Raw genomic sequence first — 26,683 nt, 5'->3', positions numbered from 1 at the left:
ATTGCACTATTAGGCACAGCTTTGGCACAACACGGGAGACCTAATTAGCACGTGGAAAAGATTACCAGGATAAACACGATGATAGGCACCAGCATTTTCACCAATGTTCCAAGCTTCGAGGGGGCCCAGCTGAAGGCCAGGGTAAAGCAGTCCTCGTCTTTGACCCCAGCTTCTTTCTTCATTTTCTCCCCTAGCTCGTGTACAGCAGCGATGACGTCTGACAATGTCCCGTTTTCAGCATCTTCAGAAGGTGTGAATGTGCAACATGAACTCCCTATCTTTTAGCACACACCGCCCTCCATAGCCGTCAGGAGGTCCAACACGTACCTATTTCGCATCGTCATAAGTCTTAGCGCCCTTAGTTCCACCTTCATGACTTTGAACCCTTGTTCAGTATCATTTGCCAGCTGGATTAATTCCCATCAAACTATTTGGAGCCATTTGGCATTGGCCCGTCTCTGGATGCTGGGCACTAAGGATGCAAAAAATGTCTCTGCTGAATTGTAGAGCTTATATTGGTCAGGTATTTGTGTATGCAGCTCAGGCGAGTCGTTGGAAATGTTATTTGATGCTCTTTTTCTTCTGCGTAGTTGGTCATAGGGCTCTTTTTTCAGGGAGCATGGGGAACTTTAGTGGTGTTCTATGCGTCGAGCATCTTCAGTGGGGGGGTACGGTGGGAGCTTCGAACAGGAGTCCCCTCTTTAGGTGCTCCTCTGGCACGATCCGCAGGGTGGAATGCAGCATTGCTAGCGAACAGTAGCCCCTCCAAGAAGGTGGGAGGTGCAAATACGCTTGCTGGCCGCAGATCCATTAATAATCCATCAGTGCAGCTGCGTCTTTCTTGAGGTCGGGCACTATGACAGTTTGATTGCATTGTTCATTTTTGACCAGACAGCCACGGTCCCCTCACTAAAAAAAACAAAGTTTGTACGATTTTTGAGGATGTGCCTTCACTGGTTTCTCAAGGGTCGCAATCCAAGTTAATTTTGTGATATGCTCTGCCCATGTTTGCTTGCATGTCTGCTCTAATAGTATTGCAATTTCCTCAGACAGCCCAAGAAGTCCTTCGGCCCGCATGCATGTGTTGTATTTTGCCTCTCGTTATTGACCTATCTTGCTCCTTCGATCACTAGATGCGATTCTTTGAGACAGTTTGGATTATTGGAACTCATTTTGCATTTTCGAGGATCAGGATCGATGAGCTCTAGATCACAGGTGCACAATTTACAGCCCGCCATGCTGTTTTGTCCTACCCGCCAGCAACAAAGACTTTCTTAATGGAGTGCGGCCCGCAAGCAGCATCGGCCACCCTCCATTAGGAAAAGTGTTTGTTAGTCTTCCGGGCCGGACAAAACACTGGCCCTCATTGGCTCAGTGCACATGCAGCACATAGCTCCTACGAGTCACGTAGTGCGTGTGTGCTGCACCAATGGAGGGCCAGCACTACGACTGGCGTGGTCAATAAGGCTTGATGACGGGTCTGTCCTGCATGTATGTTTGTGTGTGTATGTTGAGATAGGGGTTTGGGGGGGTATCGGGTCTGCCTGACTGTTTGTTTTTGAGTGGAAGTGCAGTGTATGTTGAGATGCGGTGGTGGGGGAGGGGTGTCGGGTCTGCCTGAATGTTTGTTGTTGAATGGAAGTGTGGTGTATGTTGAGATGCAGTGGTGGGGGGTGTCAGGTCTGCCTGAATGTTTGTTTTTGAGTGGAAGTGCAGTGTATGTTGAGATGCGAGGGTCGGGGGCGTCGGGTCTGCCTGAATGTTTGTTTTTGAGTGGAAGTGCAGTGTGTGTTGAGATGTGGGGGTGGGGGAGGTGTTGGGTCTGCCTGAATGTTTGTTTTTGAGTGGAAGTGCAGTGTATGTTAAGATGTGGGGGTGGGGGTGGGGGTTCGGGTCTGCCTGAATGTTTGTTTTTGAGTGGAAGTGCAGTGTATGTTGAGATGCGGGGGTGGGGGAGGTGTTGGGTCTGCCTGAATGTTTGTTTTTGAGTGGAAGTGCAGTGTATGTTGAGATGCGGGGAAGGTGTTGGGTCTGCCTGAATGTTTTGTTTTTGAGTGGAAGTGCAGTGTATGTTGAGATGCAGTGGTGGGGCGTGTCAGGTCTGCCTGAATGTTTGTTTTTGCGTGGAAGTGCAGTGCATGTTGAGATGCGAGGGTCAGGGGGCGTCGGGTCTGCCTGAATGTTTGTTTTTAAGTGGAAGTGCAGTGTATTTTGAGATGTGGGGGTGGGGGGGGGTGTCGGTCTGCCTAAAGGTTTGTTTTTGTGTGGAAGTGCAGTGTATGTTGAGATGCTGGGGTGGGGGAGGTGTTGGGTCTGCCTGAATGTTTGCTTATGAGCGGAAGTGCAGGGTATGTTGAGATGCAGGGGCGGGGGATGGGGGGGTGTCAGGTCTGCCTGAATGTTTGTTTTTGAGTGGAAGTGCATTGTATGTTGAGATGCGGGGGTGGGGGAGGTGTTGGGTCTGCCTGAATGTTTGTTTTTGAGTGGAAGTGCAGTGTATGTTGAGATGCGGGGGTGGGGGGGTGTCGGGTCTGCCTGAATGTTTGTTTTTGAGTGGAAGTGCATTGTATGTTGAGATGCGGGGGTGGGGGAGGTGTAGAGGCTGCCTGAATGTTTGTTTTTGAGTGGAAGTGCAGTGTATGTTGAGATGTGGGGGTGGGGGGGTGTCGGTCTGCCTGAATGTTTGTTTTTGTGTGGAAGTGCAGTGTATGTTGAGATGCGGGGGTGGGGGAGGTGTTGGGTCTGCCTGAATGTTTGTTTTTGAGTGGAAGTGCAGTGTATGTTGAGATGCGGGGGTGGGGGGGTGTCGGGGTCTGCCTGAATGTTTGTTTTTGAGCGGAAGTGCATTGTATGTTGAGATGCGGGGGTGGGGGAGGTGTAGGGTCTGCCTGAATGTTTGTTTTTGAGTGGTAGTGCAGTGTATGTTGAGATGTGGAGGTAGGGGTTCGGGTCTGTATGGGTGCCTGGTATATGCTTGTGAGTTTGTATGCTGAGATGGGGGGTTGGGGGTTTGGGTCTGTATGGGTGCATGGTGTATTGGTGTATGCTTGTGAGTTTGTATGCTGAGTTGGGGGTGCTGGAGGTGGGGGTTTCAGGTCTGTATGGGTGCATGGTGTATTGGTGTATGCTTGTGAGTTTGTATGCTGAGTTGGGGGTTTTGCGGGGTTCGGGTCTGTATAGGTGCATGGTGTATGCTTGTGAGTTTGTATGCTGAGTTGGGAGGGTGGGGGTTCAGGTCTGTATGGGTGCACGGTGTATTGGTGTATGCTTGTGCGTTTGTATGCAGAGTTGGGGGTTCGGGTCTGTATGGGTGCATGGTGTATGCTTGTGAGTTGACCTGGGAAGTGTATTTTCAGTCATGTACAATTCATCTTGTCATGCATAATCAATTTTAGTATGTGTATTAGGTGACACTATTTCTTGGAGGATTTCTGTGACTCATTAGCCAGATAGGGCCAGGAAGACAGTGTTTTGTGCCCGCTTTCCTCCAAATTGCAGAATTGTCTTTGTGTCACCTTTCATTTTATGATTGAATCACTGAAATGGTATTAGATGTATATATACATCCTCCATATCGATATATGTATTTATGTGTTTTTTTTTATTTTGTTAACGTAGGACCAATGGCCTATGCAATAAATTATAACTATTTTGTATAAAATGACAAACACTGTGTATTATATGTTACATTCTGTGTGGTGATTCAAACAGCATACGGAATGGGACCTGGTATGAGCTAAAACTGGGCCATTAAATTAGTTGCTGAATGGTTCATTTGGGGGACCCCCCTATGTGTGTGTATGCTTGTGAGTTTGCATGCTGAGTTGGGGTGGGGGTTCGGGTCTGTATGAGTGCATGGTGTATGCTTGTGAGTTTGTGTGCTGAGTTGGGGGTGGGGGTTCGGGTCTGTATGGGTGCATGGTGTATTGGTGTATGTTTGTGAGTTTGAATGCTGAGTTGGGGGTGGGGGTTTGGGTCTGTATGGGTGCATGGTGTATGCTTGTGAATTTGTATGCTGAGTTGGGGTTGGGGGGTTCGGGTCTGTATGGGTGTATGGTGTATTGGTGTATGCTTGTGATTTTATATGCTGAGTTAGGGGTGTTGGGGGTGTGGGTTCGGGTCTGAATGGGTGCATGGTGTATGCTTGTGAGTTTGTATGCTGAGTTGGGGGTGGGGATGGGTGCATGGTGTATTGGTGTATGTTTGTGAGTTTGAATGCTGAGTTGGGGGTGGGGGTTTGGGTCTGTATGGGTGCATGGTGTATGCTTGTGAATTTGTATGCTGAGTTGGGGTTGGGGGGTTCGGGTCTGTATGGGTGTATGGTGTATTGGTGTATGCTTGTGATTTTATATGCTGAGTTAGGGGTGTTGGGGGTGTGGGTTCGGGTCTGAATGGGTGCATGGTGTATGCTTGTGAGTTTGTGTGCCTAGTTGGGGGGTGTTGGGGGTGGGGTGTTCGAGTCTGTTTTGGGCATGGTGTATGCTTGTGAGTTTGTATGCTGAGTTGGGGGTGGGGGGTTTGGGTCTGTATGGGTGCATGGTGTATTGGTGAATGTTAGTGAGTTTGAATGCTGAGATGGATGTGGGGGTTCGGGTCTGTATGGGTGCATGGTGTATGCTTGTGAGTTTGTATGCTGAGTTGGGTTTGGGGGGTTCGGGTCTGTTTGGGTGAATGGTGTATTGGTTTTGTATGCTGTGTTGGGGGTTCAAAATCCTTTCAATGCAAGTGAAGAGATGTCCTTACTTCAGTCAAAACAAGATGCAGGATACAAAAGACTCTGTTTTTACGGAGATTACTTTAAACGTGTACAAAGCACATAATGCACCAATCTGAGAATGTATAAATCGTTATTGAACATGTTGACAGAAAAAGAGTATGACTAGCTTTATTTCCCCCATCCTTAATGGAAGGACATGTCACATACAATAGTCAATCCCGATTTCACACTCACTGCTGTGTCTCCAGTCAACTACCCGCAATCCTGCTTTAATGTGCTTACAGACACAACAATAAAAAGGATAAACTGGAGCTTGGTTCTTCTCAACTTAGAAGTTAGTCTGCAAGTGATGGGGAACATACAGACCCGAACCCCCAACATCTGTACATTTCTCTGCCTGCTTATGACTTGGGTGAAGTAATCCAAACACTGGTTTTGTCATGTTAATTGGTGGGAGGGCCAGGCAGCTTTTCTGCTTCATTACCTACTAATGTAATTATGAACAAATGCACAGGTTCTTGAGTAAATAAGGTCACCTATCAAGTGCCTGTAAACGAGTTTGTAAACAGGGTACCAAGGGCAGGGAGCAGTGTTTTTGTGCCCTGGGAGGAGGAGGCCGGCCATGTTTTCATGGGGCTGGACTTCCTGCTGGGCTTGGCCTCTTTCCAAGGAGCTCATTTGGTTGAGAAAGCCGACCTGGTCCCCCAGTGGGGTGTGTCCTCCTACCTTCACGCTTTGAAAAGGTGCATTGTGAGAACAGATTACTCATTCTGAGGTGTGGGTGATTGTTAAAAGGTTTTGTGGGGGCAGTCTGAATGAGCTTTTCAAAGTTGCGCAGGTGCGTTTTCGGTTGGTAGCCGTCATTTGGTGTTGGGTGATGTTTTGTAATGTTGCGATCTCATCTCCCAATTCCAGATAGACAAGACAGCAGACAGGGGAATGAACAAGAATGTGCCTGGATTCACCTTCATGCAAACAGCCTAGAAACTGGGAACAAACGTAGACTTCAGACCCCCGACCAGGTAAAAACTGTTTTTTATGACAATACAGTAGCTTGGGTTCTCTGCGTGGCTCTTTGCCTATTTTAGCTTTATGTTGTTCAAAGTTAAGATATGTACTTCCTTCGCCTTTTGTTGAAACGTGACCCAACGAAGGATTATACTCCCAAGAGTATGGTCGACCCAAACAGCTAAGTATAGCAGTCCAAAATACTGTCCCCGCCACAATAAGTGCATGACAAGGCTATGTTCTTTATCTGATCTTGTTCTTTTGTCGCTTCTAGGCTTCTCTAAAAAGTATGTAATTTGTATTGGGAGTTCGTATCTTCCCCGAAGTACCATTGAACCTGCCCTTTACCGTTGGTACTCCATCTCAGTACACAGGCCCCAGGGTGCATTGCATCTCTGTGTGTGCTCCAAAGATGTCACTGCCAATGTCCAGTGCAGTTAAAAAAAGAAAGATTGACCAGGAGCACCGTCAATTTAAGGATGAGTGGACTGAGAAGTTATTTTTCATCGAGTCCAAACCTAATGTGTACTCGTGTCTCATTTGTCTCGAGCGCATAGCAGTCCCCAAGGAATATAATATCCGCCGTCATTTTGAAACAAAACATACACAATATAAGGATTTGCAGGGGGAAGCGAGAATTAAGAAAGCTGGGGAGCTAAAAACACAGCTGACTAAGCAATAGGGTGTTTTTGCCCAGAAAAAAAAGAATCTTAATGTGCCACCTTTGCGAGTTATAAGGTTGCACAGCTTATTGCAAGGTCAGCATGTCCTTTCACAGGTGGGGATTTCCTGATGGAGATTTGCGAAACAGTGGGTAAAGAAAAAAAAGATGCTTTTACAAATGTTCCCCTTTGACGGATGAGCATCCAGCGGCGTATTGTAGACATGGCTGACAATTGTTACAGCCAACTGAAAATGCAATGTAAGGATGTCAAGTTCTTTTCAGCTGCCCTTAATGGGAACACAGATGCAAGTGACACAGCCCAACTCTTAATTTTCATTCGGGGGGTCAATAATGAATGCAAAGTATTTCAGGAACTGGCTTCCCTGGTATCTTTGCGTGGCAGGACTACTGGTGCTGACATTTTTAATGCCCTTCAAAAAGTCATCAATGATTTAAATTTGCCATGGGATACTCTGGTAGGTGTCATGACTGATGGGACGCCAGCCATGGTTGGGGAGCAAAAAGGTTTTATTGACTGCTTGAAAAAACACTTGTGTGAGAAGGCTGGCCATTAAAAAAATGATCACTGCATCATACACCAGGAGGCATTATGTGCAAAACATTTGAAATTCACAGAAGTGATGGACTTCGTTGTGAAAACTGTTAATTTTGTCCATGCACGCTCTTCAAATCACAGATTGTTTCAGGCGTTTTTAGAAGAGGTAAAGGCGGATTATGGTGATGTCCAATATCACACTGATGTTCGATGGCTTAGTCGTGGCAATGTGCTGAAGCGATTCTTTGCTTTATGGCATGAAATAAAAGTATTCCTTGATGAAAATGGAATGGACACTTCTGTCATGCAAGATATTGACTGGGTAGCTGACTTTGCTTTTCTGACTGACCTGGCAGGTCATTTGAATGATTTAAATTTAAAGTTGCAAGGAATCCAAAATCTAATATCAGATCTTTTTGAGGCAGTTTGTGCCTTTGAAATAAAGTTAAGGCTTCTGACACCCCAACTGGAGAAAGTGATGCTGGTACACTATCCCGCATGTGCAGAGGTTTTCCCCCATGACAAGTATGTAGCATCTGTTTGAGGCAGTTTGTGCCTCCTTGAAAAGTTAATTGAAAAAATGTGTCCCATTGTCTGATCGTAGGACATCACACACTCCCCAACCGGGGAAAACCTCTCTAACAGGAAATTTTGCAGCACACTTGGCATCTGGGTGGGCACATGGGCCAGCCTCTACCCATCGGGAAAATGGACATACCATCACAGTTAAATATCGTGGCCCATTGCACCTTTCTCCCATATCTGCATAGTCGATGTGCAGCTCACGGTAGGGACCTACCAGGCCGGGGCAATGTCCCTCTCAGAGTTCTCAGTGTCATTCCTGTGCTAAACACTTGACAAGTTGTAAATTGGACCACCTTCTTTGCCAGGTGCTCCTGTAAGTTTGGAATCAACCAATCTTCCTGATGGTCTGCTGCAATGTGTTGATTAGAGCTGTGGGATGGGAAATGCAACTGTTGAAAGGCTGTGTACAGCAACTCCACGGGCATCACTGCTCTTCCTGTGGCCTGCTGTCTCCACAAGAGATACGTGGGTGATTGCATGCACCCACGTTTGAGCCATATACCCTGTTCTTCTGCGGGTGCCCTGCGCTGTTGCTCAATGATTTGTGATATAGGGAGGACTGTGTATGCATCTGTTTGTTGTTCTGTGTTGGATGTGGTCATGACGTATTCTGCTGATGTTGGTAGTGAGAGGGATGCTGCCTCCTTGGCAGCCGCGTTTCCCAATGAGATTTCGCCTGTATTGTGGGTGTGCACTATGCATTTGACGACAACCACCCCAGAGGGTTCTGCAAGGGCAGAAATCAATGCAGCGTATTGTACTGGTGAGCCATCTGCTCTTATGAACCCCCTCCTTCTGCAGCGCGGCAGACCTGCATGCATGTAGTGGTGACATAGGCAGAGTGGATGGTAGCATAGCATCCCTTAGAGACCCACAGGGCTTCTATGAGTGCTACGAGTTCTGCAACTTGTGCAGAATAATGTCTGGGTAATCTTTTGATGACCAGTGTTTCGTATTCTCGTTCTTCTAGGCACATAACTACTGCCCCAACATGTTTTCCATCTGTGTCCTGGTCAATGGTTGCTGACCCATCAACGAAGAGTACTTCTCCTTCCCCTAATAGGCTGTCTTTAACTTTGGGGATATCGTCCCCTTCACACGACCCACAATCATGCTGTTGTATGTCCTTAGCCGTGCATGGCTCTGAGAGAAACGTGGCATGATTTACTGTTCTGCACCGCACAACATGGATATGTGGACTGGACAGTATTATTTCATATGCTGATGCTCTTTGTGTGGTGAGTATGGACTTGGAGCGGTCTAGTATCGAAAGGATGAGTCCTCGGCATGTAACGTTACTGAGCATCCCATGACAATTGTGGAACTTTTTTCAATGGCAAAGGCTGCGCCAGCACGGGTTGTTTGCAAGAAAATTGTCACTGCATGACAGAATCAAGTGTGCCGCTGTAGTACGATAGTGGTGTGTGGCCCATTGAACCTTTTTGTGTGGGTACTGCTGTCATGAGTGTGCCGTTTAAGTGAGAGGAAATGTAAAATTCCTGTCTGTAATCAGGGGTGGCAAGAACAGGAGCGGTTGAAATAACCTCTTTTAGGTAATTTAAAACCGGTCATCATTTCTGTTGTCCACTGAATTGTGTTGCCCTCTTTCTGGGCCTCTTTGAGGCCTTGTAGGAGCAGTCTGGTATATGCTGCGTAGTCTAAGATCCAAGCTCTACAATCGTTGCATAACCCTAGGAACTTTTCCATGTCTTTCACTGTGAGTGGCTTGGGAGTGGCACGCACTGTAGCTGCTCTGTCTGGAATTATCATCTTGCCATACTTGGAGATGAGTTGCCCTACGTAGAGCACTTCCGGTAAACAGTACTGGAGCTTTTTCCTATCCACTTTGTACCCTTTCCTTGCTAGCAACTGTAGTAGTGCGATGGAATCCCTTCGACAGCTCTGTTCGCTGTCGCTGCTGACCAGTAGGTCATCTACGTATTGAATGACCGTGCTGGGCACCTGAATGTGCCCTAGATCTTCATGCAATATCCTGTTAAATATACTGGGGCTTTCACAGTACAGGTGGGGCAAGCGACGGTGTTCATAGCGCTTTCCTCGCAGGGTGAATGCTGTAAGATATTGCAAGTCTGGATGGAGGGGCACTGAGAAAAATGCATTCTTCAAATCAGCCACCGTGAAATGGGTAGCTTCTTTGGGAATGCTACACAAAATGGATGCCGGGTTAGGAACAAGTGGAAACTCTTTCTGTACAATGTCATTAAGGGGTCTCAAATCCTGAATCATCCTCCAACTGCCCCCGTTGCCTTTTTAATAGGGTATAGCTGTATTACATGGTGAAGTGGAGGACACTATAATCCCTTGCTTTAACAGGGCCTTCAGTGTTTCCTGAATCCCTTCTTATGCCTCTCTGGACAGGGGGTATTGTTTGACCCGCGGGAGTATGGCTCCTGGTTTGAGCGTTATCTTTACAGGTGTTACCTCTTTCAACATGCCTACATTATGCGGGTTTATTGTCCATAAATGTGTAGGGACATATTGCAAATCACTCTCCCTGAATGGGAGTGGTCCACTGACAACCGCTAAGAGGCGGCTCTGCACTTTCCTGTGTTGTAGCATTATGTCGCAGGGTATATACATTTTGAGAATTATTTCTCCATCATTATTACCATCTTCAAAGAGGTCCTTGTCTGTCACCTCTTGTAGGGGTAAATTGGGGTTGATACACAACACAGTGCGCCATTGGCATCCGTGGGGGTCAGTCCCTAGCACTACAATCCTTTTAGCAGACACAAGCAAGCCTTCCAGATCTAATGACAAGATTGTACCAGCAACCACTTCGGGAAGCGCTACAGGTTGGAAAATGAAGTCTGCAGGTACTCTCCATTCTTTTCGGTAATCTGGGGGACAGCTTGGGCAAGTACTCAGATGCCATAAACAAACATGTCTGGATTGACAGGGATGCCCCTCACTACCATCTCACTGGCCACAGCATGTATTACTAGCATCGCTCGGATGGAGCACATGCCAAAGGTGGCTCAGACAATCCCCCTGTCTGTGAAGAATATTGTCATGTCCAATTTGCTAAGCAGATCTCTACCAAGCAGATTGACGGGAACTCTCGGAGTAGAGGAGGGGCGCTCGTACAACCTTCCCTCCCACCTTCATGTCTAAATCCTTTGTGTATGGAACCGTTAAAACAGCCCCAGAGAATTCCTGCGTGTCGAGAGTCTTTCCTGATAGCGGAAATCCTCCTTCAGTAATGCATGACTTCTCCGCTCCCGAGTCCACCATAAAGATGAATTGTTTATTTCCTATCTCTTCCCCCACCAGTAGATCCTCTTCTGGATGTAAGGCCATTGACAGTACTGGACACACAAGTGCTCTCTGTGGGATATCCTAGTCAGGGTAGGTGTCTGTCTCCGGGAACGAGAAGGGGTTCCCCCCTACCACCGTTGCTCCCTGGTATGGGGCTGATGCTCCGTTAGGCGCAGTGACAAATGGGTGTCTGCTTTCCATGGCTTGTTGGTTGGGGCGGGGCTGGTGTGGCTGCACGGTCTGTTGCTGGTGTGGTGGGTGGTAAGGGCTGGGGATTTGGGGAGACAACTGCGTATATGCCTGATGAATTTCATACAGGATTAAGGATTTTCCCTGAACAGGCCCTTGTGGGCTACCTGGGTGAGGGTACCCATAGGGTTGTTGATTGTAATTATAATTCCCTCCCTGTCTGTTGAAGCATTCTCTCAAAAAGTGTCCCCATCTCCCACACCAGCAGCAGTGCCCTGGCCCGCCAGCCCATGGTCCTTGTCCACCGAATCCCCCTCCTCTTTGCCCTCGAGACCCACCTCATCCTCGTTGTAGCCCTCATTGCCACTCGAAAACTGTTGGTTTCCTCCCCAGATCCATTGTCTGCCCATAACGCTGCCATCTTCGCATGTGTTGTGATGGAGGCACACCCCTCCTCTACCATCTGTTCTGGGGTGGCACTGTCCACACTGCTACTACCTTCACTAGTTTATTTTGTACTACTTTAGCTTCCTCTACCTGCCTCCTGTGGATAGTTTCGTTCTTGCACTTTTTGATCCTCCTACAATGCTGCATTATGATACTTTGAATCTCGGGCTATACCTTTGCTTCCACCCTAGCTATCTTATCAAGCGCCTTCTGCACTTCCTTAGGTAGTCCTCTTTTACAATAAAATAAAACAAGGATGTAGATTGATCCCAGGTGCTGCCCGTTTCTGCTCTCCACATCTCTTAAACCCTGAGAATGTACTGTGCAGCATCATTCCCGTCCCCCATTGTGCATTGCATTATTGATTGTAAGTCTGGGGTGTCCGGGAATGTCCGCCACAGTGCATCCCATACTCACGCTCTAATCATATTGAATAATGCCCCATCATGAGCATCGTTGCTCAGTGTTACTCCTGGGTATCCCGCTTTAATCCACACTCTTTGCCTGATCTCCCACTGCCGCTACTAACAAGCTCTTAATGTCCCCTATGGCTAGGGGCACCCCTGCAGTGTTTTTTTCAAATGCATACATCCATTTCCACGCTCCTGCGGTAAGTTGTGGGAGGTCCTTAAGGAGATTGTTTTGTCCATTTGTGCCAAAGGGACATAATGGGGTCGCCCTGTGCCCTTATGTATTAACGGCATTTGTAGTTTCTCCTTTCCTTTCCCGCCCTGAACAACACTTCCCTTCTTCTTTGCCAATGCTATCCTGCCAAACCTCTCCCTGAATCTTCCGTCCCTTAGGCCTTCTACCCTCGGGGTACTAACTGGTAATTTCTCAGCCCCTCCCTCTGTCTCTTCTTGTTTGTCATCGAAATCACTCCAATACTCCTCATCCCCTCGTCGGGACCCCACATTCTCATATCCCAGGCTGTCTGTTTCTCCCTCCCTTTCTACATGAACAGCTCTTATGGGTGCATTGACAATCCTGAAAAGGAGGTCACCCTGCTTCCATTCATCACCGGGCGACTGTGGGGGCATACCTGGGGGCAACATCGGAACCTCTTCCACCCGTGTTGTTTCAAAGGCTGCCCTCAACCTTGCCAATTCTGTACGTGTGGTGGCCAGTGCCACCTCGAGGTCCCTCGCGCTTACCCCTGCATGGGTGGACACCTCGGGCGGTGCAACATATGGTGGGTGTGGGGCCACGTTTGGACCGGCCACCATCGTACCTCCGGACACATAAGTTGGGTTAGTGTATCCTTCTGCTGGCCATGTGGCGAGTAGATAAATCCCCTTCTTTGTCTCCCCACTTTTCCCAGTCTCCTCTGCACTCCTTTTCTTACTATTGTCAGGTGTCGCCCTATTCCCCTCATGGACTTCTGTTTCCTCAAACATCCTCCAGAGGTCCAACATCTCTCTCCTATTCTGCAATGGTCTGCCCTTATTGCAGTTAAGTACGTAGACATATGGTCCAAGGCACACCTGTCAAAAGACCCCCACTCTGGCCAGGAGTGGGGCACTCCTTCTCCTTTAGTCTCAGTCAACAATTTGTTGTGGTACATCTTGATTTTCTCACAGTACAGGGGCAGGGCTTTACAGATATGGTCTAGGGGTGTGTTTGTTCCCATGGCTATGTCCAATCAGTATTGTATGTCATAGATGTGCTTGTACAGTTGTCCCACAACTAACCCAGGAATATGATTGGTCCAATATCACTTAGAACATATGTACTATAATCATGTCTGTACTATCAGTCAATACTGTCAAGATGTTCACAACAAAGAAAACATCAATTTCACTTTTTCCCCCTCAGTTGTTCCCCCACACCCCTGAGCATCTTCATTCACTCCGTACACACTCTCCTGATGCGCTCACACACACATCACACATGCCCCTCCTGGGCCTCCTCCGTACACATAAAAAATAAATAAACGAAAATAACAACCTAAAACAACAACCACTACTCTTCCTGAGCTCTCTAATTATATGTAGCTGCTATATTTTTTCTTGTATTTCTCTCTTGCACTGGTCGGGACAGTGCAATGTGGCGCCACCTTCTCCCCTTACTCGGGGAGGCTCCCGTATTCCTTTTTCCTCATCCTTAATATATCAAAAAATAAAATGAACAAAAACGGCCATAAATATTTCCACAATCAACAAGTCAAACTATACTTTCACTTCCATTCTCTGCATGTTCACCTGTTTCACACTACTCCACATCCCATCCGAACATTGTTATCCCTTACAGGCTATACTCACATGTTTACTTGTTTCCGAAAGCCTCTGTTCACAGGGAATAAACAACCGGCCTGGGCCTCTCCGTGAGGCCGTACCACGAATCAACGAGCAGGCGGGAATTCTGCAAAGACGGCATCCGCAAGGGCCACTGAGCGTTCGTGTTTTGGGGCTGGTCACCGTAGGTGGGCATGGCCCTTCCGGAGAGGCCACCTGAATATCTCCTCTAGTACGGGAGCGATGGAATCACGGCGTAAGGGTCGCCGAATGAAGGCAAGTCCCTTTTTACGCACACTCCAAAATAAAGACAACCAGTTATTGAAATAGGCCAGGAGATAGCGTTGCAAGGATAACAAGATTTAATTGTACAGAAAACAAATATCAGCAAAGGACTCTGCTGCTCGAGAGCGCTCTGAGGCTTAAAGTTGCGAAACAGGGTTTACAAACCCCACAATCGTCATACTATACAGTACAAATGGGTGCCACTAGTTGGAGGCACTCTACACATGAACCTGCTCCATAGGGGATGCCAAGCAATAATTGGTTAGTTCTTTCCCGTTAGTCTGTATCCACGTGGGTCAGCTGGGCTCATCTTTGTGGTGAAGGTCTGGGTGCACATTAATACATTGTTTCTGTCTAAACTAAACATGTTGAGCCTGGTTATTAATTCATGGTGGCAGGCAACTGGGGTGGCACGGGAAACGGTGTCCGGGGGAAGGGAGGATAAAATACAGTCACACTGACCCACATATTCAGGGCTTCATTGATACCGCAGTTCCCGCACTCAAGGTCTCCACCCAGGGTTTTGATCTTCAATTTATCCTTCCCTGTACCTCGTGTTACAAGGGATATGTTTTCATGCTTGAAAGAACTACAGCTGCGCATGCTTAGATCATCTACGAACACTTGATTTGTGTTGGGACAGGGGGGTTTCTTGCTTATCAGGGAATGGAAAGGTGTGGGGGTTGGGTCAGTGGTGTCGGGCTGGCTCTGGACTGGCTGGGTGGGGGTTAGAGGCCTAATGGCAGTTTAGTGGAGGTGAATGGACGCAGCATGGAGCCTAGTGTTGTCTCACGCGATTGCCGGGTGCATTTCTTTGGAAGATACTAAATATCCTCAACACTGGAGGAATGAGGGGGAAGTGGACTTCCGTGAGAACGGTGTTCTGCGGAGTCAGTCTGTCTTATGGAAATTAGGCCTAGTGAGCCAGGAACGTTAACAGTGCAAGCCTGCAACTTATCCCTTTTGGGTCTAATACAAAATGGAGTCATGGGCTATGGGTTTTCTAGTGCAGCGCATCTACTACTAAGCACTACAGTGCCTCTACATGTTGCCTGATAGTGCAGATTACTCCCCCCTTGTACGTTACATCACCTCATATGGTGTTCCCCTTACCTGGAAGCGCCTAGGAGGGACGAATAGGTTCATTTCTATCCCAACAGTTCCCTAATCTTTGTCCACTAGCCAGGCAAGCAATCTGCTGCCTTTTCACCCTCTGCTTGCTGCCTTGCCAGATAGGATGCATAGGTTTTTTTTTTAAATTTCTTTATTGTTTTCTTTTAACAACAACAACACACATAACATACAAACAACCATAACATAAATGGCTTATTGGCACTTTGTACGGATCTTGCCCTTCCGCTGTCATTTCATAGTTTTCTCCAACAACCTTGTTAGTTCAGTCCAGACCTCCCGTTGGGTCGAACACCAGGTCTGGTACGCATAATGTTCTATTTTTGGGCTTCGTTCTTGGTCTTTCTATTTCGTCTATGGACCCTCTCTTTCCGAGGGATCTTCGGAGTTTCCCTCCTCTCCGTGGCCAGAGGTCTTGTATTAGCGTGTTCCATGCAGACTACTTGAGCGCAGTTTCACCTTCCCCTCTTATCACTGCTCTCATCCACACCACCGTCTCTGCCTGCGTCCACTTCTGAAGGTCTGACCACCATGCTTCTATGCGCGGGCCCTCCCTTGACTTCCATGTCATTGCTATCCTTCTCTTGGCCAGTATACTTATTAAATCTTTCATCTTCGCTAGATGCGACTCGTGTTTACCCCCTCTTGAGAAGAAGCCCAGTAGGTACTTTTCGGGGTGTTCCGCCTGGATGTGAAGTCCGCTTCTTACTATCGTAAGTCTGATCTCGTCCCGGAACTCTTGTATCACTGGGCAGGACCAGAACATGTGTACCATGTCCGCCTCTTCCGACGAGCAGCGGGGTCACCCGCTCTGGCCTCCCATCTGGACTTTATTCATCTTTTTTGGGTGTGAGATACGCCCTGTGCATTACATATAGCTGCGCCTGCCTAAATCTTGCATTTCTGGATACTTTTTTTGGGTATCGTAGGGCCCTGGTCCATTCTTGGTCGCTGAGGGGTCACCCCAACTCCTCCTCCCAACGCTGCCCCGTGTGTTGCTCCTGTGGGTTTTTAACTTTCAGTAGCTGTTCATATAACCTGGAGGTTGTGTGCGTTCCCTCCGCAATGTCATACCATACGTCTAATGTTGTCTCTTCATCCTGGTCTTCCCAATCTGGCCATCGTCTCGTAATGTTTCTCATCATGCCGGTATATAGCATGAATTGACCCACATGTATTTCATATTCGTCTACCATTTTGTGGAAGTCCGCCCACCTTCCCTCCCTTCTCAGGTCTCAAATTTGTGCTACACCTTTAGCCTCCCAATGTGCTTGATATTTTGCTAATGTGTTTGTGTTCCCTCCCAGGAGACCTGCTAGAGGGATTTGTGCAGACTGCGGATCTTTTGCCCCTTGGAATTTCCAAGCTCTTTTCCATAAGTCCACTGCAATGTTGAGCATGTTCGGCAGGGTTCTGAGCAGGGGTCTGTTGAGCCATAGTATTTCCCTTGAATAATATTGTTTCAGTGCGGGTTGGAAAATGCGTGCGTCTATTGTTTCGTCTTCCCCCAGCCATTTTACTGCAAATTGCAGCTGCCCTGCTAAGTAGTACCTCTCGAAGTCCGGTAGTCTAATGCCCCCTTCTTCGTAGTCCTTCTGCAAGGTCCTTATTGCGATCCTATTTCTCCCTCCACCCCATAGGAATGAATGCGTTATTGTGTTTAGTTTAGTGAAAAAGGCCGTGGGTATGGTGTATGGGATGTTCGTGAGGAAGTATAATAGGCGGGGCAGTACCACCATTTTCAGGATGGCTGCTCTTCCCATCATTCCCAGTGGGAGTGTCCCCCAGAAGGTCATCGACCGCTGTGTTTTTTCTAAAGCGACGAGCTTGTTGGATGTCTGGGTATCAGCGGTGTCATGATGTATCCCTATACCCAAATATTTGAAGGTGCGGGGCGCCCATGTCAGACAATGTGGGGCGACGTGTTTTAGACCTGCCAAGGGGAAGAGGAGGGACTTCTCTTTATTAATCGCTATGCCCGAGAGCCTGGTGTACGCCCCGATCGCTTCTAGGAGGCAGGGTAGGTTTGTGGTTGGCTTGCTTACAAATAGGAGCATATCATCTGCGTAAAGCGAGATTTGGTGGAGTACCCCATCTATGTCTAGTCCGGTGTCTCTATATTCTGCTCTAAGGAATACCGCAAATGGCTCTAAGGCCGCGATATATAACATTGGCGATAGCGGGCACCCCTGCTTGGTTCCTCTATGTATCTTCCACTCCTTGGAAATGAATCGCCCAGTTTTCACCCTTGCTCTGGGTTCCTTATATAGTAATCTTATCCATTGAGGTACCCCTCCCCAATACCAAAATGGGCGAGTACACTCACCAGCCATTCCCAGCGCACAGAGTCGAAAGCTTTGACAGCGTCCAGAGACACTATTACGCTCTCGTCTTGTAGTCGATTTGTCTCATCTATCACGTGGTTAAGTCTGCGGAGGTTCCAGGACGTGTTCCTTCCCGGAACGTAGCCCGTTTGGTCTGGGTGAATCAGCGTGGGTTTTACCTATTTTAAGCGGTTGGCTAGGACTGCCGTTAGTATTTTAGCATCCTGATTGATAAGGGATATCGGCCGATAGGAGGCACATTTCCTGGGGGACTTCCCTGGTTTAAGGATCGGGACGATTATTGATTCTGACAGGATTGTCGGGAGATGCATGCTCTCATATGCGTCTTGGAATGTCTCTAGTAGTTTAGGGGCAATGGCGCTCTTGTACGTCTTGTAGAACTCTCCCGGGAGCCCATCTGGGCCCGGGGTTTTGCCGGTGGGAAGTTCTGTTATCACAGTCTCTATTTCTTCCTCTGTGAGGGGTGCGTCCAATAGCTGGACCTGTTCTTCCGCTAGCCTCTGCAACCCTATTTCTACCTCTGCATCTGCTATGTCCTCCGGGTCTATTTCCGGATTCGGGGCGTACAGTTGCTCGTAGAAACATGCAAACAGAGCGTTAATGTGCTCTTGGTCCCTGATCTCTGTCCCAGTGTGGTCTTCTAGCACCGTTATGGGATCTTTTTTACTCTCCTGTCTGGTGAGCCAGGCCAGGAGCCTACTAGGTTTATCCCCTTCCGCGTGTAACCACTGTAGGTACCTCCCATAGTTTAGTCTCCCTAGTTTTTCCCAGAGCAACATACATTTAGTCCGCAGCTCTATCAGCTCTCCCGGTTCCTCCCCCTCTATCCCCACTCGGTGTTCTCTCAATTCGATCTACCTCTCGAGTTCATTCAACTCCCTCATGGCCGCTCCTGTCAATCCTCCCGTTTTGCCTATTGCCTCTTCCCTTATTACTACCTTAAATGCGTCCCATAATACGCCGCCACTCTAAACACTGCCCTTGTTCTGCTCGAAATAATGATCCATCATCTCCTGGAGGTGTTCCTCAAACTCACCCTCTCTCAGGGCCTCTGTCGAAGTCGCCATGTTGGAATAGGGGCTTTCCTATTGGTGTGTGCCCATGTCGCCACTATTGGGGCATGCATGATCAGAAAGTGTGCGTGCTTTGATGGTGATTCCCGTGATATCTTGTAGTGATTCCCTGCCCGCGAATATATAGTCTATACGTGTGAATGTTCCATGTGGTGCGCTGTAGTGTGTATAAACCCTCCCCTCTCCATGTACCTGCCTCCATACGTCCGCTAGCTGTAGCTGCTCCAGAGTCCTATGCAGTTGTTTGGCTGGGGGTGCCGGCTTCTTGTGTTTATTATCAGACCTGTCAAGAAGGGGTGCAGTTGAAGCCGCCGGCCCAAATGAACATTGCCTCCCTATATTGCGCTATCTTGGGCGCTAGATTTTTGAAGAAGTCTGTTGCATCATAATTCGGTGCGTAGGTGTTGACCTGGCACACTTCTTTGTTTTGAAGCATGCCATGCACTAATACCAGCCGTCCCTCTGTGTCGGTCTCCTGCTTGAGTAGCTGGAACGGGACCCCCGGGGCAATCCATATTAGTACTCCTCGTGCGTAATTTGAGTATGTGGTGCTGTCTATCTGTCCTCCCCATTTTTTATCCACCTTGGCCTGTCTGTCTCTTGTGAGGTGTGTCTCCTGTAACATCGCTATCTTGATTTTCATCCGGTTTAGCCAGGCATAAACCCTAAGTCTCTTAACATACACATTAAGTCCCCTCACATTCCAGGTAGCTATCGTCAATTCGTCTGGTCCCATGATCTTCTCTGTTTCCCTGGCTTCATTATCCCACTGCCGTGTCCTTGCACCCTGCCCTTTGATCTCCTCGTACCTATCTCCCTCGATGTTCTGGTCCTGGATCCTTGCCTCTTGATGCAGCCACTGCTGCTGTCGCAGAATTCCTGCCCCATGTTACTCTGGTCGCTTATTGTCTGTATTATTTTAATGTCCTTTGCGGTAGTCCTTACGTAGTTTGTGCCATGTGCCGCCGATTCACTCCATTCAACGTCCTTAACCTTAACAAAAACTGGAAAACTAATGCCCAGCCACCCACCCTCCCCCTGCTCGGGCTCCGCTGCTTCTCTCGTCATGCTCCTTTTAGAGGGGCAGACTCGGCGCAGCGTGATGCCTTAGAACTGACATCCAAACTAGTAGTTCATTCTTCCCGGGGGCGCCGCTTCTCTCAGCCAACACAGCTAAAGTGGGGCTGGTTGCTCCTCTATTCTTTCTTCTAGCTTCTTTTTACTTATGTAATGCTTATTTTCTTTGTTCCAGGTTGCCTTTGTTACTCCTCATCGGGGTCTATTTCCGACATTGCTAGCCTCTGCCTCAGCTGAGGGATGCCTTGTGAGTCCATCCAAGTGTGGGCCTCTTCGGTGGAGTCGAAAAAACATGTTTTACCTTGATGTATCACCTTGAGTTTAGCGGGGAACAGGAGCATGTATTTCACCCCTGCGACCCTGAGGCGTTCTTTTGTTGGGCCGAACTGTGCCCGTTGCCTCTGAACCATAGCCGTATAGACCGGATACATTGTGATCTTGGAAGAGTTTCTGATGATTTCCCCCCCCCCCCCTTCCTTGAGAACGCTAGTATTTTCTCCCTGTCCTTGTAGTTCATGATCCTAGCAATCATCGCCCTCGGGGGGGGGCACCCAGCTGGGGTCTTCTGGTCAGGGCTCTGTGTGCCCTTTCTACCACAAAGCTCTTGGATAGTATACCTGCTCCGACCTCCTGGAGGAGCATGTTTTCCACGTACTCGGTGGGGTCTTTGCCTTCCTCACCTTCCAGAATTCCAATTATGCAGATGTTGTTCCTCTGCGCTCTCCCCTCTGCATCTTCCGCTCTCCTTTCCAGAACCTTGATTCTCTGTAATACCTCTGACATCTGTGTCTGCGTTACAGGAACCCCTGCCGTATTTTGCTGCACCTGCAGTTCCGTCGCCGTCACTCTCTCTGTTAAGTTCCTTGCGTCCTGGCGGAGGAGGCCCACATTTACCATTACTGTATCCAGTTTATTTTCTAGAGATGCTTTCAGAGCCCCTATTGCTGTGTCCATCTTGTTTTCGAGGGATGCTTTCATGGAGGCAATTGCCTCCAGTATCGGGCCTTCGTTAGCGGCTTCCACTGGATGTGAGGTGTCATCTGCGGCTGCTGCCTTGTCCGCTGACCGTGACTGTTCGTGTCCGGATGCCTTAGTAAAGGTTTCCATGCTTACTTGCTTGGTTTTCCCTTCTGTTTTCTTGTTTGGCATCGCGGGGGTACCGTCCTCGGCCCGTGTTGCCAATACCAGTCTTGGCTGTGCCCCACGTGCCGTGGCCCCTGTTTCTTCCTCCGCCCTGCTCTCCCTACTCCTCGGTGTTTGCGGGTCTCTCCGGCGTATGTTTCTCAGGCACCTTCCACCTTGTGATAGGGTTGGTACACTTTTCCGGCAGGTATATATGTTAGGCCTTCAAATCCTTGACGCCCTCATTGCCCCTTGCGCTTTTTGCTGTCGGATGTCACCTCGGGCTTGGGCCTTTCCCGTGACTGCTGCGTGTGTCCTTCCAGGTATGTGGCTGGAAACAAGGATCTCTGTGTTGCCTGCGTTGCGTATGAGCGCTCCGGGAGTCACCTCACCGTATCAGGGGGTAGGTTCGCCCCTATGTCGGTGTTCGCCGGCTGCGCGTGCACTGGGTTCAGCTTCAGTATTTATATACAGGGGTTCTCGCTCCTCCAGCCTCACCTCCAGTGCCCGCCTTCTCTGTGGTGCGGCTCTGTGTGCCTCTGACCCCCTAGCTGGGTTTCGCGGGCGGGGTTGGCCGTCGGAGAATGTACGCTTCGATCCCCGTCTGTGTCCTCGGGTCTCCTCTGTTTTGCCGTCCTTCTTCCTCCGGTGGCGCTGGTCTTCGTAGGTTGTGTACTGTGGTCCCCGTCTACGCCTTCGGGCCTCCCCCGCTTCGGGGCGTCCCACTTCCACCAGTCGCGCTGGTCTCCACGTCGTGGGGTTTACTCAGGCTCTCTGAAGGCTGTGTGCTGCAGTCCTCGGGTCTTCCCTGCACTGGTTTCTACGTTATGCGCGGCCGGTGTCCTCGCCGATCGTGTAGATTCTCCGGCTCACTCTATATTACGTTGCCGGGGTCCTCCCATAGCTCACGCATCCGCCATTTTGATTTTGCGGGACGATTCCTCTCCGGCGGTCTATCTTCCTTTCCACTGCCCGATGTTCTCCAGGGGCTTCGCCGTGTGGGCAGCAGGTGTTCCGGTCTCTGTGGAGAGACTTTGGCAGTCTTCTGGAACCAATTTATGCTAGGTTTGTCGGATCTTGTCAGGATCGCTCCGGTGCTCCTCAGCGGCACGTCTCACTACATCGGCTGCTTAGCCACGCCCCCAGATAGGATGCATAGTTAAGGTTACTCATCATGTTGTGTGTTACCAGGAGTTGTGGCACTTCTTCTACACTGCAGCTACTCTAAACGGCTCAGGTTTTTGTAACACTGTCATGTGTTCTTCCAGCTTGTGCAGCACAGCACCCAGAGCCCTAACAACTCCTGAGGAGATGCTAGACCCTCTTCTTTGATATAGAAAGCTTCCCTGCGTTGTGAAGAGTTAATGAATATTGTGGTGCTACCCTCAACATTAGATTATGAAATCTCCATGTAGGGATCTGCAAATACCCCCCCCCCACCTTTCCAACCTCTACGACAAAACTCAGGGCTGGACTGTCAGACAGTGTCTTCCCCATATAGTCGGAGAATATTCCTTTATCCGCATCATTCAGTCCTGTAAAGGCATAGGCAAGCCTGTAATGGGGCTTATGCACCACAGAATATATTTACAACCCCTGTTCTTTCGTCTGATGCCTCTTCTAAACTACAATGAAACATAATTCTGCTGTTATTTGCAGCAAGGTCTTAGTCATCCCAATATTTTTGCTTGTGCTGTCCATATTTTGGTTAAATAAATAGCAATAATTACCCAACCATATTTCCCAGGTATCCCAATACTCTCTGATAATTTGTCCTATGTGTTCAAAATAACTTGGGTTATCAATTTTGGGAGCATAAGAGCTTAACACTAATACCCTCCTCCCATACAGCATACCCACAATTCCATTGTATCTACTGTACGTTGTAGGTTACAGAACACTGCAAAGCAAACAACTAGCGTAGACAAAACAAGAGGGTTCAGGTCATTTATGAGGCAGCAACGCCAGAAGACGGACGGCGAAACAATTTCCTGGGACCAGCATAGACTCAGACATTGGCTCCAGAGAACCAAAGGCATAAGCACCCTCATTTGGCTGCAGGGACATTTCTCTGGAGAAGACCACCCTTAGTATAATTATTATTTCTTGTAGGGAAATCAGGGTTTTCATTTGTAAGCCAGCCCCTACTTATACTTATCCCCCAAAATAAAACTTGTAAACTGACAATAAATGGTTGAAGTGTCCTTCTTGATCCAACTCATCCTATGTGGTAGACTGTACAAAGATTCCAGCAATATATGTGGGTATCTCTCTTCACCTAAAAATATTATCATAAACCCCTTGTGGATTTGCTTTCCAATCCAGGCTGTGAGAAGGTATCTCCAAGACACGTATCTCCAAGACACTTGAAACTTACAAGCAGATAGTAAGAGAGTTCCTTCTCTATCGAGCATTTTCCACGGAAGGAACATTTTCTGGTGGATTGTTTCTCACAACTCCCAGGATGCGAAGGAACAGAGGGTGCGGGTTCCTCTGTTTTCATTTGAAGATCCCCAAAGACCTGAGTTTGCATTGATTCCGTTTTCAGAAGAGGCATGGTATTGTGTGTCTATAGTAAACCAACTCTACCCAAAGTCTCTGAATTCATAGCAGCAGGATTACCGTCTGCCAAGTTAGTGGATGCTGAATTGCATCCTTACCAGCAGGTACAGAAGGAGCTTTCCATAGAAGGGTTTTGGTGTTTGAAACTCAAAAAGATAATCCCACCAAATGACATGCCCACTTAGAGCACAAGGGCTTTTTTCAGCAACCAAACCGAGTACTGATGGCACAGCATGAACCAACTCATGCAGAATTTAGTACGGGTGTGTTGGATTGCTGCTGGTAGAGAAAAGACACATAAAGTGCAGCCGACACCCATGGTGCCTATAGAATTGCCCACTGGGGCCTGGAACAAAGTGTGTATTGATTTTCTTGGTCTAGTGAGATGTTTCCCTGCTAGTAAGATTGTCTATTACAGCAAGTGGCCTGAAGTCGGTTTTGTTGATGTCACTAATGCCATGAAAATTAAAATCTTGCTGTATTCTATTTTTAGGACCAGAGGTGCCCAGAGAGCATGATTTCAGATAATGGGGTTAAATTTGCCTGAAGGAGATGGAAGATTTTCTGGGAGGCTGTGGGATACAACACGTTCAGACCTCAGTATATCGCCCAAATAGCAATGGGCAGGTTGAACGTTTTAATTGGGTATTGAAAGAGATACTGGAGTTGTGAGAAATGGCCACACTGAGTTACTGCACTATGCCCCATTCAGTCTTGGGGCTAGTTTATGTTGTCATGAGGATAGGAGGTTGGCACGAAAACTGGGTCACAAGAGATGAGCCCTGACTGTGGATGCTGAAGCTGTGCAGAGGAATGTGTAACAGTGGGCTGCTAACAAGAGTCAGTGTAATAGTAGAAATACAGTGCTAGAGATGACCATTAGGGTAGGGGAGTGGGTCGAGGTCATGCCCTTGAGGCCTCGAAGATTGAGGAAGATCTCGGACCCCTTGCAAGTCGGGGTAATCTCTGTCCTGGTTAGCAGTGCTTGAGTGTGAAACATGGAAAGAGTGGTGGTATTGAGTGCCCCCAGAGAAGGGTTTTCTTTTATGAATCTCTGTGACTTGTGTGATGAATCTGAGGATGTCATCCCTACATCCCTAGGGCGGAGACCTTTCCCATAGGGCCACAGCAGTGCGACCATTGTACAATAGTCCCCTTGGGAGTGGTGCAGAGGGAGGATCACATGGAGATGGAATCCCCCATTGGGATTGGGTACGATTAATCAAATGCTTTACCTCACCCTAGCCCTCTTACAAGACTAAGTCCTACTATCCCATTCCTCGATACAGCTGACATGTATAACTATCAAGTAATACAACTAACCTACATGATAATGTAGAAGACCTAGACAGCATAGAATATTATGCATATAGCCAAACTGACCTGCATAATAATATTAGAAATGCATATACTGCAACCCACATTCATAACATCAATGCATATAGCCAAATTAACATGCATAACAACATTGATAATAGGAAATATTCTGCATGTAGTTTGACAGATGGTACTGTGACGAGGAAGATGGCTAGGAGTACAAAGATAACTTTCAAGCAACTGAACGAGCGGTCTAGTGTTCAGATGCCGGCAATTGGCTTCAAGGTGGATATGAATTAATCGCGGGAGTTGCAGAGCGATAAAAGCTGCAGTTCAAGTTCAAACGAAAGCATCAGAGGGATGCAAGAACGGGCGAGCCATCCCCCAAAGAGGACAAGCGGGATGCCGAATCCGATGAGAGACGAAGTGTGGAAGAAACAGAGCATGTGATAGGGTAGAAGCCTTGGTCTGCAGTGATCGCTGCCGGATCCTCCAAAAAGGAGACAGCTGCCCGGGGACCGCAGAGACTGCCACGAAGGAGGCAAGAAGGTATGCGGGCACCCAGGAGCTGTAGAAGGTCTGGGGAAGCGCAGGGGTGAGCAAAGGAGCTGGAGAAGCAGGGTCTGGGGCCCTATAACGAACACAAAACCATTGTATGCTTGGCAGGAAAGTAAAACCAAACAAATAAAACATACCTGTGGGAGTCTTGGACCCGCACCCAAAACCACAAGGGTCTGGGACCCTAATAATTGATGAACACTGTAAGGAAAGCATGGTATCAAAGTAAGACAGACACAAGTGATCAGAGTTCAAGGATGTTTATTGAACTTTATCAAGGGTGTTATAAAGACCTATCTAAACCTAAATCTAAGATGGGAGCAAGATACGACCATCAAATAATAATGAAAGAGAAAGAAGTGTTCACAAAATGATAAGTCAGGCTGTTCAGGCCGTTAGCCTCCCTTCCCCACGTTTTCAGCATGGGACAAGGCGGTTCACTCGAACATAGCGCGCTCTTGGGCTTCTTCGGCACGAGCACACAATTCCATTACACGTATTAGGGGCTTCTATGCCCAAGTCTCTTAGGTTATCAAAGGTCTCTTGATTCAGATGGCCTAATATATTCAACAAACAAAAAGTTCCTTTCCAAGTATTGAAGTAGGGCGATTCACTCTTCACCCTAGATCCCCTTCAGCCGGGCTCAGATTGCCTTTTCTACCACAATCGTTTCTAGGATGACTCACGGTTCACTCCGGATCCCCCCTCAGTCGGGGTCAGATCCCTTTTACAGAATTAGTCTCCCTCAGCCAGGCTCGGACCAATTACAGTTCGTATATCTTTTCTCGGGTGACTCACGGTTCACACCGGATCCCCCTCAGCCGAGCTCAGATGACTTTTCACAATTAGTCTCCCTCAGCTAGGCTCGGACCTATTGCAGTTCGTAATAGCTATCAAAGACTTTCCAATTTGCACAGGGTTTGGCTTGACCCGTTGATGGCACGCTTCGATTTCACAGTTCCCAATTTTACACTGTCAGTTGGATACCTTACAGAGACCTTCAAATGAGCACCAACATGTCACTGGATCACTCTGCATATGGCATCTACCTTGGTTTCAAAAGTTCAGTCACTCCTTGGATATTCAATTATATTCGCGTCGCTCATCACATACGTCTTACACTCTGTTCTTTGCAGATTTCTTCATACAATGTTGCCGCTTGCAACCTTGGTTCTAACCCAGACCGGTCTGCTATCCGTCTCCCCGACTCACCGGCTGTGCTGACCTTTAGGAGCCAAGGACAGTACCATGGTGGCAATCGCTCCTCCCCGCCCCAGTTATCGATGTGGGACAGTCCAGGCTACCTTCGACACACAATGCACCTTTCTTCAACTTTAATTCACGGTCATATGTTTCTTATTCTCGAGGGCTTGTGAAACTAGCGTTTTCCTTCTTCTGAAAAGGCCAAGGGCAACTCCCTCCTTGCAACCCTTTCTGATCTTGATGACTTTCTCCTATTAAACTGCCATCTCAAAACTGCTGCTTCCTTCTGTGTTTTGTCTTGCTTAGAGAGTGCTTTCGTGCTCCTCCTTTT

General features: G+C 48.1%; 1 protein-coding gene across 3 annotated transcripts in view; it reads left to right on the top strand.

Moving 5' to 3' along the window:
* Positions 1-26,683, top strand: part of ADAT1 (adenosine deaminase tRNA specific 1) — a 528,266-nt gene that overhangs the window by 37,797 nt on the left and 463,786 nt on the right. For all 3 annotated transcript variants that reach the window (XM_069635460.1, XM_069635462.1, XM_069635461.1), the window contains one exon: positions 5,633-5,739. The gene's annotated coding sequence lies outside the window, so the exon portion shown is untranslated. The remainder of the gene's footprint in view (positions 1-5,632; positions 5,740-26,683) is intronic.

The sequence above is a fragment of the Ambystoma mexicanum genome, chromosome 1q (genome assembly GCF_040938575.1).
Source record: "Ambystoma mexicanum isolate Mex_15411 chromosome 1q, UKY_AmexF1_1, whole genome shotgun sequence".
NCBI lineage: Eukaryota > Metazoa > Chordata > Amphibia > Caudata > Ambystomatidae > Ambystoma > Ambystoma mexicanum.
This window is presented reverse-complemented; position numbering and strand designations above follow the sequence as displayed.